This window comes from Schistocerca nitens, chromosome 2, assembly GCF_023898315.1.
Source record: "Schistocerca nitens isolate TAMUIC-IGC-003100 chromosome 2, iqSchNite1.1, whole genome shotgun sequence".
Lineage (NCBI taxonomy): Eukaryota > Metazoa > Arthropoda > Insecta > Orthoptera > Acrididae > Schistocerca > Schistocerca nitens.
The window spans coordinates 853756671-853770059 of NC_064615.1; positions in this window are offsets into that span (position 1 = coordinate 853756671).

A 13389-nucleotide genomic window follows, 5' to 3' on the forward strand; every position below is an offset into this window, starting at 1 on the left:
TAACTTTCTTTTCACACAACCTGTTTACTTAACAATATACACTCCTGGAAATTGAAATAAGAACACCGTGAATTCATTGTCCCAGGAAGGGGAAACTTTATTGACATATTCCTGGGGTCAGATACATCACATGATCACACTGACAGAACCACAGGCACATAGACACAGGCAACAGAGCATGCACAATGTCGGCACTAGTACAGTGTATATCCACCTTTCGCAGCAATGCAGGCTGCTATTCTCCCATGGAGACGATCGTAGAGATGCTGGATGTAGTCCTGTGGAACGGCTTGCCATGCCATTTCCACCTGGCGCCTCAGTTGGACCAGCGTTCGTGCTGGACGTGCAGACCGCGTGAGACGACGCTTCATCCAGTCCCAAACATGCTCAATGGGGGACAGATCCGGAGATCTTGCTGGCCATGGTAGTTGACGTACACCTTCTAGAGCTCGTTGGGTGGCACGGGATACATGCGGACGTGCATTGTCCTGTTGGAACAGCAAAATTCCCTTGCCGGTCTAGGAATGGTAGAACGATGGGTTCGATGACGGTTTGGATGTACCGTGCACTATTCAGTGTCCCCTCGACGATCACCAGTGGTGTACGGCCAGTGTAGGAGATCGCTCCCCACACCATGATGCCGGGTGTTGGCCCTGTGTGCCTCGGTCGTATGCAGTCCTGATTGTGGCGCTCACCTGCACGGCGCCAAACACGCATACGACCATCATTGGCACCAAGGCAGAAGCGACTCTCATCGCTGAAGACGACACGTCTCCATTCGTCCCTCCATTCACGCCTGTCGCGACACCACTGGAGGCGGGCTGCACGATGTTGGGGCGTGAGCGGAAGACGGCCTAACGGTGTGCGGGACCGTAGCCCAGCTTCATGGAGACGGTTGCGAATGGTCCTCGCCGATACCCCAGGAGCAACAGTGTCCCTAATTTGCTGGGAAGTGGCGGTGCGGTCCCCTACGGCACTGCGTAGGATCCTACGGTCTTGGCGTGCATCCGTGCGTCGCTGCGGTCCGGTCCCAGGTCGACGGGCACGTGCACCTTCCGCCGACCACTGGCGACAACATCGATGTACTGTGGAGACCTCACGCCCCACGTGTTGAGCAATTCGGCGGTACGTCCACCCGGCCTCCCGCATGCCCACTATACGCCCTCGCTCAAAGTCCGTCAACTGCACATACGGTTCACGTCCACGCTGTCGCGGCATGCTACCAGTGTTAAAGACTGCGATGGAGCTCTGTATGCCACGGCAAACTGGCTGACACTGACGGCGGCGGTGCACAAATGCTGCGCAGCTAGCGCCATTCGACGGCCAACACCGCGGTTCCTGGTGTGTCCGCTGTGCCGTGCGTGTGATCATTGTTTGTACAGCCCTCTCGCAGTGTCCGGAGCAAGTATGGTGGGTCTGACACACCGGTGTCAATGTGTTCTTTTTTCCATTTCCAGGAGTGTATAACCATAAAATTTTCTTTAACAAAATGAACAAATTTGCAAAATTCTTTTGACCTTAAACCTCAAGTTCAGTAAGGTTTTGAAAAAGAAATCTGAAGTGGTGTATTGCAAAACAGTAAACTATATGACACTGATTACAAGACAGCCAGATCGACAGTCCGCCCGTTATCGGCTGAAACAGCGGTGTTTACTATCGCGCTGGACACAGTCTTATTAAATGCCCTTCTGTAACACATGAGAACTATATAAGCACCACTGATGACAAGAGTGATTCAATTACTCAGAACAGATGACACAAATTCGCCTTCTTTTAGTTTAGCTTCTGAAAGGTGTGGAAACTTTTGGCAGAAATACTTAAAACATGGTCCATCTTCAGGCAAACACTTCACAAACTGTTTCATTTGGCCTAACTTTATATGTTATGTGGCAGAAGTGCGTTTTTTTGGATCTACAAGGTTTTTGCGTAGAATGTTCTTCTCACCAGATTTTAAGGACTCCCTCACAGGCCAGTTCTTTCGGCACTAGTGTTGATCCCTAGCCCTACAAGGAACATGGAAATTTGGCAAAGCCACTTTGCTGACCAAGGAGCATGCATGTTATATTACTTTTAGGTCGTCACATATAATCCAACCATGAGCATATTGGCCCATTTATGTAGCACTATTTCTAGGTTTTCATAGCTTTCTTTCATATGTACACAATGTCCAATAGGTACAGATGCATACATGTTACCATTGTATAATCAAATAGCCTTTAAACTAGTTTTGGATGAATCATTAAACAGCCTCCAGTCTTCCTTTTTATATTCAGTACCAAACTCATTCATCAGACCAGGAATGTCTGAGCAGTATACTAAACCACCTTGTTGAAAAAAACATGGAAATTTGCTGCTCTCTCTTTCTATAAATGTGTATGCTGGTTCCAACTGCCAGTAAGTTCTTTTAATCTAGAGCCAAGCAAGTCAGCTTTTTCTTTCGTTAAGCCCAGATCCCTAACCAAATCGTTAAGCTCGGTCTGAGTAAACAATTTGGGCTCTAGACTTTCTGTATTACAATGGAATTTATCATCATCTGGTTCAACTAAATCAGATTGTACAGCATAAAATACCGAAAAATCTACACCATGCCCTACTGGTCGATGGCGGACGGAAGGTCAGGGTAGCTTATTACCTTCTTGTTTTTCGAATTATGACCAGTAATATCGATACTACAAAAGTAACAATCATCGGAATGATTTATTGGCTCCCTCCATATCATAGGAACAGCAAACCTAAAGGCTTTTTTGCTCCTTTTTGGACCATTTCCTCAGATCTTGAACACACACATAAAATACCTTATGCAGCGCCCAAGATTTATCTTGACCACCAAGTTTAGATCCAAAGTATGATAGATAAACCTTTATTACGAAGTCTGTAATGTTTCTTTTGTGTTTTTTAATCATAAATTAAACAGAAATATAACAAAAACTGTCAGCAGAGTTTTTGCAACCACGATTAGACATTGTACTGAGCACATTTACAGGAAACGGGAAAGTGAGGTTAGGTTGACAATAAACAAAACACTATCTGTTAACACAAAAGTAGAATCGACCTTTTATTGCCAGCAAATGTTTTTCAGCAGTGCTACCAAAGTCATCTGCATTCTTTACACCTCCTTTTTAAATTATTTTAACCATATAAAAGCTGTTGAATTCTTTAAAAAATCGCTTAATTTAAGAAATTTAATTATAAAATGTGAAGAAATGGTGGGTGATACAATGTTTTAAGTATTATATTTGGATTTCCCACTCAAAAAAACATAAGAATAAGGTATTTTCAGCAAAAAAGTTTTTTCATCGTTGGCCTGTGTAGTCAATATGGCTTCAGACTGAAATAAGCGAACACGTGTCTCAGCTTATTGGTAGATAATCGATCGTTTTTGAGAGAGCGACGGTCAAAGTTTTTGACATACTTTAAATGCCTTTTAGTGCGCCACATTATCAGGCTAAATGATGATGCAACGGCTAGCGTTGCGGCTTACTAATTTTGCTCCCCGTTTACGAACCCCAATCATTTTTATTTATTTTATTTTTTCAGTTAGTTACCAATACCCATAGAAGATATTTCTTACCAAGTAAGGAGTACAAGGACGTTACGTTAACTGTAAAATTAGAAATGGGTTTCACAATAAGCGTCATACATTTATAATATAATACTCATGTGTATGGTACATTCAAGTGTTACTGTCTTTTTAAATTTTCATATTCTAATGTTTAATTCTTACATCATTTTGTTTATTCTTCAGGGAGAATCAGTGCATACCCTTGGATTATACCGTTCGTAGAAACATTCTAAAGAGAATTTCCGAACACCATGAGCATCGTGCAAAGGCAGGGTTTCCAAAGGACATTTCTTCGTATGAATCTCAGTCGGGTAAGGAATGTCGATAACATTGCTAAAAATTTCTTGCGTTTGCAAAACTTTTGCTGCAAACCACTAATAACAGATTACTTTAGAAAAAACTGACTCTTGCAGTTCATTGTAAGTCAACATAAACCACAGGAGCTTCAAGGAAAAAAAATTAATAATTTTCTCATCCATTTAATGTGTTTTTCTTTCTTTTGTAAAATTTATTAATCAGACATACAAATAAGGACTATGAATAAGGAAAAAGTTATTATTCACTGTTAAACATTTGTGTAGTATCCTTCTGCGGACATGGGTAGATCAACGAGAAACTAAACTTAAAATAATAATCGGGCTTCGAACACGGGGCACAAAAGTGTGAAGGCGCGATGCTAACCCCACTACCACAGCTTCGGCTGGACTACGTACTGGCTAAAAGGCACTTAAAGTACCTTGAAAACTTAGAACGTCATTTTCTCAGAAACTGTAGAGCATCTACGGATAAGCCGAGACACTGTTTATTTTGTCTTCTCTTACGCTAAGTGAAGTTTCTGGGAAAAAGGGTTGGGCACTTACCGTCTTCTGTACGTCAGCATGCGAAATCTCAGCTGTGTCACGATAATGACGGCACAGCTTAGATGGACATTAATGGAAATCATACATCAGGATAGTATGTGGTTGTTACGTGTAACAGGAAAGCCTCCTGTCGTATGTTGTGGTTTTTCTATCCGTAAATATTCCATTTTAAAAGATTGATGTTAGATCCACAGTATTACTAATTTCCACCTAGAGGAACTATCTTCTAGTTGTTCTTCTTCTTATTAGAGCTTATCCCAACGTCAATTATGGCACTTTCTCTGTAGACGTTTTCCGTTTCACGCTTTAGCGACTTTTTAAAATTTTGCGGCCATTACTGCTGCCACAGTAGTAAGTTACGCAAAACGGATTAAAATCGTGTATGGCGTCTGGAACTGAATCAGGAAGGCTACGTTCTGTCTGTTACCTAATTTTAATTGTACGTGTATGAAAAAGAGGCGAACATTGTGGAGCAGGCAGGCATTTGCCTGAATGACTCTAGGAAACAGCCTAAAAGTTCACTCGATCTAGCCATTGCGGTAGACCAGTGGTAACTAATTCGATGTGTTCATTCGGCCCATTTCCAACGCACCTTCTCGTCTGGTATTCGAGCACGCTACACGTTAAGCTGTATGAGCAAGTATATGCATCCAAACAGCAGTGGGTCAGTTTCATAGCTGAGTTTGTACTCTGTTCTAGCTGAATTCTCAGCTTCATACATTACCACGAGGTCTACAGCTAAGCAACTACATGAACAGCGATGACGCCAGTCAAGATGTCGAAAAGTTCGGTCATTGTTTTCCAGGAAATACGAATGCAAATGGAGCTCACTGAGCAGCACCCGCTGTAAGAAGTCTACAGACATATAGCCAAGCATGGAATTGAGAAAATCTTAGATTTCATGGTTCCCAAAGCATAGATAAGAAAAGAATGCAACGAGCGTAATTTTGGGAGTCATTGCTGTTTCTGGCAACAGCAAACTCTATAGCAACTAGACAGTACTATTTACGCTTTTGATTACGAAAGGTGTTCATGTATCCACTAACAGGTGAAGATCGTTTAGAGTAGAAGTGATGCGTGTCTTCCAGAGGTCTGCTATTACCTCACCGATAACAACAGATAGACATTTTACTGCTGTCATATCGAACAGCACTTACGACATTTATCCATAAAATAGAAGTGGTTGACAAATCACTTCCAAGACAGACTCCTGAGTGTTGTTCGTTAGTCTGCTGCCCTTCCCAGGTTGCATTACTGCAAGAGACAAGTTTCAACGAACAGCGACATTTCGTGACGGGATCGTCTTTTAAGCTCGAGGGTGTTGCGGAGAGGGACAACAAACTCCAGTGGCACATGCTACAAGATAGCAGGTTTGTATCACAAAGTGGTTTACTGTTGAAATCAGGAGTTTATACATTCGAAGAAGATTCGGACAACGTCCGCCCCTCGAAATGATCACAACAAAAATCAGAGGAAGGAGAGTTCAAGCGAAGGTTTACCGAAAATTCTTACCGAATGTAGCAGTGACGTTCCGTTCCACACTAAACAAAAGATGCCTTGCAGAGAGTAGATGTAGGTCTGGAAATTAACATTAAGAAGGAAAAAAAATACTTTTAGAGCCAACATTATCGTATATCCGCCCGTATCTATTCAGTTGATCACTATTCACACCCACACAGTTTATCACACAAAGTACCATCGTATTTATTCCAGCCTTTGTGAATATTTCCGCCGATTAACCACTTTATCATATGATCATCCAGCGGCATCATTGGACAGATATGTAAATTTTTTATTTGTGTATACATTCAACTTCTGAAAACAATGAAAGCATCTTGTGTGATGATGGTGCTGCTGCTGCTGCTGCTGATGATGATGATGATGCTTTAGGTGAGGGGCGCTGAACATCATGGTCACCATCGCCCTGACAAAAGGTCTCATGGGTGGGGACGAAGGCTGTCCCCAGATGCGGAGCAGTTTATAGTGCATTAAAGTCTTTGTGTGATACGAATGTTCGTCGTGTCTCCCAATAATATCTCGTCGCTTTCACTTCATGAACTTTCAGTCAGATTCTTAAGTTTAATCACTGGTACTGTGGAACGCGCGCCACTTTGTAGACTGGCATCGAGCACTCAGACCAAACTTTACAGAGTATTTTTTTATTTACTGCAGCGCAGCGCCAGAAGTAGCTGCGTTTATGCATTCTGTTTGTACTGTTGCACGTGACGGTGTGCAACTGGTAACATCTGCACCGCTGGTAAAACAGAACCAGTAGGTAATTCCGTTTTTCAGTTTAGTTGCGTGATTCTTTTTCTTTTTGGTAGAGGATGCAACCGCTTAAAACATTTGATGCGGTATACTTGCTGAATCTGGAACTTACGGTATACAGAGCAGCTGCATACATTTCTATAGGGAAAACGTATATTTTGAGTTCACAGTCAAAAGTTATCACTAACGGTACCATAACGGACATCTAGCAAAAAAGACGTAAGGTATACTGGCAGTAGTATAGTTTCCCTCGTGTATTCGGGGAAATTCAAGAACACAGAAAAACAAGTCAATCAGAAATGATATAAACAGGAAGCGCAGGGAATCTGAGATAAAATGGCTGCATGAAAAATATCATGAAATCAAATAAGAAATGATTGTCGGAAGGACTGACTCAGCACACAGGAAAGTCAAAACAACCTTCGGTGAAATTAAAAGCAAGGGTTGTAATATTAAGGGTGCAAAGGGAATCCCACTGGTAAAGGATGAGGAGAGAGCGAATAGGTGGAAACAGTACATTGAAGGTCTCTGTGATAGGAAAGATGTGTCTGATGTGACAGAAAAAGAAACTGTTGTCGATTTAGAAGAGACAGGGGAGCTAGTATTAGTATCACAATTTAAGAGAGCTTTGGAGGTCTTAATATCCAAGAAAGCAGAAGGAATTGATAACATTCTATCAGAATTTCTAAAATCATTCCGGAATACGCCAACAAAACGGCTGTCCACCTTGGTGTGTAGAATGTATGAGCCTGGCGACATACAGTCTGACTTTCGAACACTATGGTAATTAACTTCTAAGGTCATCAGTCCCCTAGAACTTAGAACTACTTAAACTTAACTAACCCAAGGACATCACACACATCCATGCCCGAGGCAGGATTCGAACCTGCGACCGTAGCGGTCGCGCGGTTCCAGAATGTTGCGCCTTTAACCGCTTGGCCAACCCGGCCGGCAGTCTGAGTTTCTATAAATGTCATCCACACCATTCGAAATACTGCAAGAGCTGAAAAGTGTGGGAGTTACCGCACAATCAGCTTAATGCTCATGCATCCAAGTTGCTAACAAGAATAGTATACAGAAGAATGGGAAAGAAAACTGAACATTTATTTGATGACGATAAGTTTGGCTTTAGGAAAGGTAAAGACACCAAAGAGGCAATTCTGGCGTTGTGGTTGTAAATGGAAGCAATATTAAAAAAAAATCAAAACACGTTCATAGGATTTGTTGACCTGGAAAAAGCGTTCGGCAATGTAAAATCGTACAAGATGGTTGAAGTTCTGAGAAAATTATGAGTGAGGTATAGGGAGAGACGGGTAATATGCAGTATGTACAAGAGCCAAGAGCGAAGAATAAGAGTGTACGACCAAAAACGAAGTGCTCTGATTAAAAAGGGTGGAAGACGGGAATGTAGTCTTTCGCCCCTACTGTTCAATCTGTATATCGAGGAAGCAGTGGGCAGTGCGGGGTGGCCGCGTGGTTTGAGGCGCCATGTCATGGATTGCGCGGCCCCTCCCGCCGGAGGTTCGAGTCCTCCCTCGGGCATGGGTGTGTGTGTTGATCTTAGCATAAGTTAGTTTAAATTAGCTTAAGTAGTGTGTAAGTCTAGGGACCCTTGATCTCAGCAGTTTGGTCCCTTAGGAATTCACACACATTTGAAGGCCGGCCGGAGTGGCCATGTGGTTCTAGGCGCTACAGTCTGGAGCCGAGCGACCGCTACGCTCGCAGGTTCGAATCCTGCCTCGGGCATGGATGTGTGTGATGTCCTTAGGTTAGTTAGGTTTAATTAGTTCTAAGTTCTAGGCGACTGAGGACCTCAGTAGTTAAGTCGCATAGTGCTCAGGGCCATTTGAACCATTTGAAATATGGATCGAGAGAAAATCGAAGAAAGACGAAACTAATGAGAAGTAGCAGAAATGCGAACAGCGAGAAAGTTAACATCAGAATTGATGGTCACGAGGTAGACGAAGTTAAGGAATTCTACTACCTAGACAGCAAAGTAACTAAAGACGGAAGGAGCAAGGAGGACATCAAAATTAGACTGGCACAGGCAAAAAGGGCATTCCTGGCCGTGAAACGTTTACTGGTATCAAACGTAGACCATAATTTATGGAAGAAATTGCTGAGAACGTACGTTTGGTGCACAGCATTGTGTAGTAGTGAAACATAAAAACAAAGTCTGTGAGAAAACTGGAACTGAAGAGAATCGAAGCATCAAGTGGTGCTACAGACGAATGTTGAAAATTAGGTGGACTGATACGGCGAGGAATCCGGGGGGTCTGCGCAGAATCGGAGAGGAAAGGAATATGTGGGAAACGCTGACGAGAAGGGTTAGGATAACTGGACATCAGTGAATGACTTCCATAGTACTAGAGGAATCTGTAGAAGGTAAGAACTGTATAGGAAGACAGAGATTGGAATATATCTAGCAAATAATGGAGGACGCTGATTGCAAGTGCTACTCGTGGATGAAGAGGTTGGCACAGGAGAGGAATTCCGTGGTGGCCTGGGTCAAACCAGTCAGAAGACTGATGACGCAAGGAAAAAAAATGAAAAATAAAATGAATATGGTATACTGGCAGTAGTCAGTTTTCTTCGTGTGTAGTATTTTGTCCCCTGTGTACACGAATTAAGAGTTATAGGACGATGGTCTTGTAAACCAACGTACAGGATTTATAGACACTATAACACAATTACCATATACGTTTTCATTTTCCAGTATGACATTTTTCTACCAAGCCCCGGACGAGAGGGAATCATCGTTAAAATTAAGCAGATTTGAAGTTCGAAATTTTCAAGTAATAATTTACATTAATAAAAGGGTATTCATGTGATGATAAGGGTTTCTTTCGGCAAAAAACGTAGCATGGAGGACGATTTGCGAGTGGTTCCAACTAGCTACGATTGAAACCGTTTCAGCTACTTTGTCACGGACGAAACTCGCTAAACTGTATTGCTCTACGGACAGAGGCCTTCGAATGCAAATCTATCTGGCGCCACGGCGTGAATTGAGCTCCCCTGTAATGGCTCCTAATTGGAGCTGCGGCCATTGTTCTCGTAGGGCGCTAATGGGCCAACCGAACTGGACGGCCAGTAAAGTTCCTGTTGACCGTTCTGTTTCAGACCGCCAAGCCGGCTTACTGTGGGCACACAGGGCCGGATGGTCGCTCGGCAGCGGGGCGGACTCGTGTCCTGGCTTGCCTCAATACCGGAACACATTCGATACACACGATTTGCGAGGTTGGGAGTTTCATTAACTCAATCTGTCGCATGATAAGGTCTTCACGAGCAGACGAGTTTGTGTCGCTGAGTCACACGATTATGTTCATTCTTCAAAAGTAAAGTGTAGGAAGGGTAGCTCAAGGGGTAATGTACAGTGGTAGTGTGTAAACAGGGTTATTTTAGTTACAATATTTTAGTTGGAGAAGTGCCTGCAGCCACGTCCAATTTCCTGAACGAATTAAGTTTGACGTACTGGCTGATGGTATTAGAATGAAATAATCCTTTTAGTTCATCTTGTGTAGGCATTCTCAGGTATCTGCAATACTTATACACAATTGAAATACACTCCTGGAAATTGAAATAAGAACACCGTGAATTCATTGTCCCAGGAAGGGGAAACTTTATTGACACATTCCTGGGGTCAGATACATCACATGATCACACTGACAGAACCACAGGCACATAGACACAGGCAACAGAGCATGCACAATGTCGGCACTAGTACAGTGTATATCCACCTTTCGCAGCAATGCAGGCTGCTATTCTCCCATGGAGACGATCGTAGAGATGCTGGATGTAGTCCTGTGGAACGGCTTGCCATGCCATTTCCACCTGGCGCCTCAGTTGGACCAGCGTTCGTGCTGGACGTGCAGACCGCGTGAGACGACGCTTCATCCAGTCCCAAACATGCTCAATGGGGGACAGATCCGGAGATCTTGCTGGCCAGGGTAGTTGACTTACACCTTCTAGAGCACGTTGGGTGGCACGGGATACATGCGGACGTGCATTGTCCTGTTGGAACAGCAAGTTCCCTTGCCGGTCTAGGAATGGTAGAACGATGGTTTCGATGACGGTTTGGATGTACCGTGCACTATTCAGTGTCCCCTCGACGATCACCAGTGGTGTACGGCCAGTGTAGGAGATCGCTCCCCACACCATGATGCCGGGTGTTGGCCCTGTGTGCCTCGGTCGTATGCAGTCCTGATTGTGGCGCTCACCTGCACGGCGCCAAACACGCATACGACCATCATTGGCACCAAGGCAGAAGCGACTCTCATCGCTGAGGACGACACGTCTCCATTCGTCCCTCCATTCACGCCTGTCGCGACACCACTGGAGGCGGGCTGCACGATGTTTGGGCGTGAGCGGAAGACGGCCCAACGGTGTGCGGGACCGTAGCCCAGCTTCATGGAGACGGTTGCGAATGGTCCTCGCCGATACGCCAGGAGCAACAGTGTCCCTAATTTGCTGGGAAGTGTCGGTGCAGTCCCCTACGGCACTGCGTAGGATCCTACGGTCTTGGCGTGCATCCGTGCGTCGCTGCGGTCCGGTCCCAGGTCGACGGGCACGTGCACCTTCCGCCGACCACTGGCGGCAACATCTATGTACTGTGGAGACCTCACGCCCCACGTGTTGAGCAATTCGGCGGTACGTCCACCCGGCCTCCCGCATGCCCACTATACGCCCTCGCTCAAAGTCCGTCAACTGCACATACGGTTCACGTCCACGCTCTCGCGGCATGCTACCAGTGTTAAAGACTGCGATGGAGCTCCGTATGCCACGGCAAACTGGCTGACACTGACGGCGGCGGTGCACAAATGCTGTGCAGCTAGCGCCATTCGACGGCCAACACCGCGGTTCCTGGTGTGTCCCCTGTGCCGTGCGTGTGATCATTGCTTGTACAGCCCTCTCGCAGTGTCCGGAGCAAGTATGGTGGGTCTGACACACCGGTGTCAATGTGTTCTTTTTTCCATTTCCAGGAGTGTATATGGGAAAGCTGAAACAATCATTGGTTTCGGAGACACAATAATAGGAGAAGTCACGTAGTACACTGAAGCGCCAAAGAAACTGGTGTAGGCACGCACATTCAAATATAGAGATATGTAAACAGGCAGAATTCGGTGCTGCGGTCGGTAACCCCTATGTAAGACAACAAACGTCTGGCGCAGTTGTTGGATCGGTTACTGCTGCTAGAACGCCAGGATATCAAGATTTAAGTGAATGTGAACGTTGTGTTATAGGCGGCGCATGAGCGATGGGACACACCATCTCCGAGATAGCGATGGAGTGGGGATTTTCCCATATGATCATTTCACGAATGTACCGTGAACATCAGGAATCCGGTAAAACATCAAATCTCCGACATCGCTGCGGCTAGGAAAAGATCCTGCAAGAACGGAACCAACGACGACTGACGAGAATCGTTCAACATGACAGAAGTGCAACTCTTCCGCAAATTGCTGCAGATTTCAATGCTGGGCCACCAACAGGTGTAACTGTGCGAGCTATTCAACGAAACATATCGATATGGGTTTTTGGAGCCGACGGCCCACTCGCATACCTTTGAAGACTGCACGACACAAAGCCTTACGCCTCGCCCGGGGCCGTCAACAACAACATTGGCCTTTCGGTGACTGGAAACACGTTGCCTGGTCGATAAGTGTCGTTTCAGATTGTATTGAGTGGATGGATGTGTACAACCTCATAAACCTATTGACCCTGCCTGTCAGCAGGGGACTGTTCAAGCTGGTGGAAGCCCTGTATTGGTGTGAGGCATGTGCAGTTGGAGTGATATGACACCCCTGACACGTTCAGATATGACTGACAGGTTGAAAGGTAACTCGTTTGTACTATTTGAAGATGTCAGCAAAATTTAGTGTACTAATAATATTTATTTTCCCGAAACAAGACATAAACTGTAGTAAACAAGTTAAAGATTGAATACCACAAACATCTAACAGGTGCTTTAATACTACACTGGGTCGATCCTGGGAAGCAAAGACAGTTTAAATAGGTGATCAGTGAGTCATGTACTCTGGCCCTAAAAATGTGGATAACGCAAGCTGAATTAAACTGACTCTGAGTAGACTTTGATTGATCAAATCTAGATAGGTGCATTTGAGAGGAAATGGCGATTGAGATCTATACGCCCTGAAAATGACGGAGCAGCTGTACATTACCCTGTGTACTACGTGTCGCGACGTAATTTCCAGCTCGTGAGATGTGTGCGGCGGAGGAGGTAAGATGTGGAGGTGGCCACGAAAGAAATGCAAAAATCGGACTGTCTAGCGGTCGGGCAGACGGATCGCAATTTACTCTCTGCCAGAGCCCTGAAAACACGATAAACTTCAGTGTGTGATAAATCCGTTCGCTGGTCGTACCAAGGACCAATTTGGTTCACTTATATGACAGAGCGCACAGGGATACTAAAAATCAGGACTGGTAAACCAAAAACGAATAATTGTGCCCTCGGCAATCGAATACTCTGAGACGTTTGAGGTCACACTGTCGGTACAGTAAAAACTTCACCACAAGTTCCCAGTCCAAACGACCTGCAAGTGAAGTCAGTCTCAGGACAGGTCCCAAGTACCGACTACACATACCAGAGCTTCGACTAAAATTGCTTACCAGACCAAAGTCCCGCATCCGAGTGCTTCACAACTCTCCAGAAAAAAATTCCGTTATCCCGCAAAGTGTACG